This window comes from Scylla paramamosain, chromosome 34 (genome assembly GCF_035594125.1).
Source record: "Scylla paramamosain isolate STU-SP2022 chromosome 34, ASM3559412v1, whole genome shotgun sequence".
Taxonomy (NCBI): Eukaryota; Metazoa; Arthropoda; class Malacostraca; order Decapoda; family Portunidae; genus Scylla; species Scylla paramamosain.
Genome location: NC_087184.1, coordinates 8,425,220 through 8,430,219, shown reverse-complemented (window position 1 = coordinate 8,430,219; position 5,000 = coordinate 8,425,220). Strand labels below are relative to the sequence as shown.

The 5,000-nt window shown below is 36.4% G+C and overlaps 1 protein-coding gene and 1 long non-coding RNA gene across 3 annotated transcripts in view; one reads left to right on the top strand and one right to left on the bottom strand.

The window, feature by feature from the left end:
- LOC135090101 (uncharacterized) overlaps nt 1–5,000 on the top strand; it is a 220,518-nt gene that overhangs the window by 151,031 nt on the left and 64,487 nt on the right. The gene's annotated exons all lie outside the window — the stretch shown is intronic.
- The window catches only part of LOC135090103 (uncharacterized), a 51,734-nt gene that overhangs the window by 30,421 nt on the left and 16,313 nt on the right, over nt 1–5,000 (bottom strand). The window lies entirely within an intron of this gene.

Here is a 5,000-nt window from a genome sequence, read left to right as displayed (position 1 = left end):
ATAAATAAATAAAAAAGGAGTGCGAACGATGCAGAAAAAAAATAATAACAAATAAAACAGATACAAATAATAATAATAATAACAAATAAACGGATACAAAAAGTGGAGTGCTATTGACAGAGGACAAAAAAAAAAAAAAATCGGAGTGCTATTGATGGATAACAACAAAAAAATAAATAAATAAATAAAGATAAAAATAAGATAAATAAATAAGTACAAAAAAATAAATAAATAACAATGCTATACCAGAGAGAAAAAATGAACAGATATCAACAAACACCAGGGCGGGAAGAGTCAGCCAGGCCGCAGTTAATGAACGTGTCCACCCACCGCAAGTTAACCCGGAGTTCACAGAGCCTCAAAAATTGACGTTTTCCATTTTGAATAATTTCAGTCCGTGAACACATTTTGGGGCGTGTGTGTGTGTTTGTGTGTGTGTGTGTGTGTGTGTGTGTGTGTGTGTGTGTGTGTGTGTGTGTGTGTGTGTGGGTGGGTGTGTGGGTGTGTGTGTGTGTTCTCGTGATTCGCTGCATTTTTGTGATTTTTTTTTTTCTTATGTATTCATTTATTTATTTTTTACTGTTTTTTTTGTGCTTTATTTTCTAAGTTTCTTTTTTATTCGTTTGCTTTTACTGGGATTTTGTACTGGATTTATTTTTACCTTTTATTATGCTATTGTTCTGTTTATTGTTTTTTTTTATTGTTTTTATAGTTTATTTTTTACTTTCTTTTATTCTGTTATTGTGCTGTTTATTGTTTTTACTGAAATTTTTTTACTGTTTTTTTTTTCATCTTTTTTTTATACTTTTCTTGTGTGTTTCCTGTTTGTTCTCATTTATAATTTTATGCTTGTTTGTCTCTTTCTTTAATAATGTCAAGTTGTGTTAGGTTGTGAAATCTGTGAAACCTGTCAAGTTTTTTTTTCATATAGTGTTTTTTTTTTTTTTGTCATATATAGTGTGTATGTGTTTCTCTTTGTCATATGTAGCAGGAAATTGTGTGCTTTTTTTTTTTTGTGTATGTGTGTGTTTGTGTGAATGATGGTGTCAAGATGTGTTTTTTGTGACACATGATGCATTGGGGAAGAGAGTGCTTCATATTGTCTCTCGTGAAATGCGCCAACACATCAATCAAATATACACTGTAGACTTGATCTCTTTCCCTCCCTTCTCTTCTTTCCATATTTCATTCTTTCTTTATTTATTTACCCTTTTATTTCTTACTTCAATCCTCCTTTCAATTATTCCTTCCTTGTTTTGTTGCTTGTTTCCATTTTCCTTCCCTTCTATCCTAGCTTCCCCTCTTCCTTTCTCCATTCATTCCTTGCTTTCTTCTTTTTTAGAGAGAGAGACTTTTCTTTTCTTTTTTTTTAGAGAGAGAGAGAGAGAGAGAGAGAGAGAGAGAGAGAGAGAGAGAGAGAGAGAGAGAGAGAGAGAGAGAGAGAGAGAGAGAGAGAGAGAGAGAGTATGAGCGCACGTATTTTTTTTTACAAGCCAACATACGTGAAAGGAATACACTTGTCCATAAATGAGGTGAGGGTTGTGCTGCTGGCCTCGTCTGCCGGGCTATTTTGATTAAGTGCCATACTGCGAGTCGGAATGAAAGAAAAATAGAGAAATAGTAATACATAAATACAATAATAGCCTATACTATAATAAAAATGTAAGACAGAGAGAGAGAGAGAGAGAGAGAGAGAGAGAGAGAGAGAGAGAGAGAGAGAGAGAGAGCGGAATCCCACTGATCCATCTCCACGATAACAAACATGAAAAAGAGCTAAAGAAAAAAATAACAAAACTTAATACAGTAAAAATATCAAGAACAAAACAAAACACAGTAAGACACAAAACAAATAAACAAACACGAGATAGAGAAAAAAATACAACAACAACAAAATCCTGACTGACATTGTTTTGTAAGATCGAGAAAGAAAGGAAGGACAGAAGGAATAAAGTAGGCAGGGCATTAGTCAGTAAAATGCCATCGCTTCTGTGTGTTCCTTTTGTTGTCTTCAGGAAGTAATGAATGCACCCTCAGGTGTCCCAGACTGTCGTGATGCAGGCTCAGGTGATCAGACTCCGCTCTCCACCCCCACTCCCCCATCTATTCCCTCTCACGCCAAGCTAGGCTGCGACGAAGGAATTAGGAAAGCGAAATGAAAAAATAAAGAAAGTGAGTATTTTGTGTTATGGTGAATGTATGTACACTCACTCACTCGCCCTCACACACACACACACACACACACACACACACACACACACACACTCTAGAAAGAAGGTACAACGTAAAAGAGGAAGGAGAAATGGTAGCAAACGTGTAGTAGGGAAGAAAAGGAGACAAAATAACAATGAAGAAAGAGATGAAAGAGATTGAGGAAGGACAAAATGCGAAAGAAGGAATGGAATAAGAAAAGAAAGGATGAACTGAACAAGAAATGAAGGAAGAAAGGTAGGAAGGACACACACACACACACACACACACACACACACACACACACACGCCATTGAACACAGCATTCATAGCAAACATTAACGTGGGCAGATTAAGCTTCGGTTCACCTGCCAGCGCTCTCCTGATACTCAGAAACGATTTTCACGACCCACAGCTCAGCGTAACGAGACACGGGCGAGCTTTTCATTATTATTATTATTTATTTATTTTATTTTTTTTGGCGCGCGATGGTCAAAAGTAAATGTTACGTGGTACTAGGTAGTCTCTCTCTCTCTCTCTCTCTCTCTCTCTCTCTCTCTCTCTCTCTCTCTCTCTCTCTCTCTCTCTCTCTCTCTCTCATTATTGCTGAAAATTGTCACCAAATATTCTCTTATTTTTCCTTGTTAATGTGTGGGGCAGTTGTTAGAATTACATACTGTGTTCGTTTCCTTGTTTGTCTTTTTTTCTTTGTAATGTACATTTGCAGAAGCATGAAATCTTACATTGCAGCATTTATTTATCTTCTTTTTTAATGTAAGGATTAATGGCATCTCTCTCTCTCTCTCTCTCTCTCTCTCTCTCTCTCTCTCTCTCTCTCTCTCTCTCTCTCTCTCTCTCTCTCTCTCTCTCTCTCTCATTATCGTTCGTCAAAGTTCGCTCAGCGCATAGTTTAGTGAGGTTCCTGCAATCACACACACACACACACACACACACACACACACACACACACACACACACACACACACACACACACACACACACACACACACACACACACACACACACACACACACACACGATGAATGTAATTATTTCTTACCCTTTTCGTTACTCGCCCATTGAATGAAAACGCTTCGCTGACCGCTGTTCCACTTCCTCCTCCTCCTCCTCCTCCTCCTCCTCCTCCTCCTCCACGAATTTAGAACACATTACGGAATACTCCACGGAACAAGACGTGAGAGAGAGAGAGAGAGAGAGAGAGAGAGAGAGAGAGAGAGAGAGAGAGAGAGAGAGAGAGAGAGAGAGAGAGAGAGAGAGAGAGAGAGAGAGATGAATAAACAACAGATACAAGTGAGAATAATAGTGTAAAAAGTGAAAGAAAAAAAAATGGAGATGTAAAACAGAACAAAAACAAAAACAAACTGGAAAAAAAATACAGAAAAAAAAAGTAAACGGTGTGAATAAATCTATATCTTGAAATAAAACTTAAGAGTCAAGGGTTCGAATCCCGAGGAGTTTTAATTGTTAACACGACACAGGATGAAAAGGAAAAAGACAACGAAACAGAAAACATGGAAAGATTTATGGTGCAAAATCCAAAGAGGGGGAAGAGAACGCCATTGAAAAAAAAAAGAGAAAAGAATAAAAAAAAGAAGACAAGGAAATAAATGAAAATAAAAAAAAGAAAAAATCTGCAGGAAAAAAAGTTAAAGGGTAATATACCGAGGAATAAAATCGTATAATAAAAGTAAGGGAAAAAAAAACTAAGATGGTAGGTTTTAAAAAGGAATAAATTAGTCATGTTAGTAAAAAAGAAAATATGTAATGGGAATATCAAAAACTGAAGCCATAGAGAAACAAGAAAAAAATAATGGTAACTTGGGAGTAAATATAGAATATTAAAAAAAATAAAGGAAAATATTACTACTCTAAAGGGGGAAAAATTAAAGTTACGGTAATAGTAAAGGCAAAACGTAATGGGAAAATATTAGAGTGAAACCATAGGGGAAAAAAGTGAAAAATATAACATCTGGGAAATAAAACAGTGAAAAGTGGGAGAAATTAAAGTGTTGCTGTTCTAGAGGGGGAAAATTAAAGTTACGGTAACAGTAAAAGGAAAAAATAAGTAATGGGAAAATATAGAATTAAAACCATAGGGAAAAAAGTAAAAATCATGGTAGCCAGTCTTATAACGGTGGCCTCAAAGGGGGAAAAAATATGAACACGAATATCCAAGAAAAGCTATATGGGAAATTTCTCGAGGGAAACAAGTTGGGTAATGAAACGTTAGAGGGAAAGGGGAGGAAATTGATGGGGAAAACAGTGCAGGGTAAAGACAGCGGGCAGGGAAGGAAAGGGAGACTGGATTGGGTCTTCCTTGTACTAATCCTTAAAGGGACTCTGTATGGACCCTCTCTCTCTCTCTCTCTCTCTCTCTCTCTCTCTCTCTCTCTCTCTCTCTCTCTCTCTCTCTCTCTCTCTCTCTCTCTCTCACACTATGATATTTTCTCCCTTTTGTGTGTTTTGAATACGTTGTACCATGTCTCACTTTAATGCGCGTTTCTCTCTCTCTCTCTCTCTCTCTCTCTCTCTCTCTCTCTCTCTCTCTCTCTCTCTCTCTCTCTCTCTCTCTGAGATGGGTAGTAATATATTTGGGTAATACACAAATGCATATTTGAATACAATTTGTATAAAATATCGTATTTTCAAAATATTTTTCTTGTGTAACTAAATACAGTATATCAATTAATTTCAAAGTAGCGTTTCTGTGTATTTTCAAAACAATTTTTCAAGTACATTTTAAATCCATTGCTTTTATCACACGATTCACGTTACTTGCCCAAATATCTTCC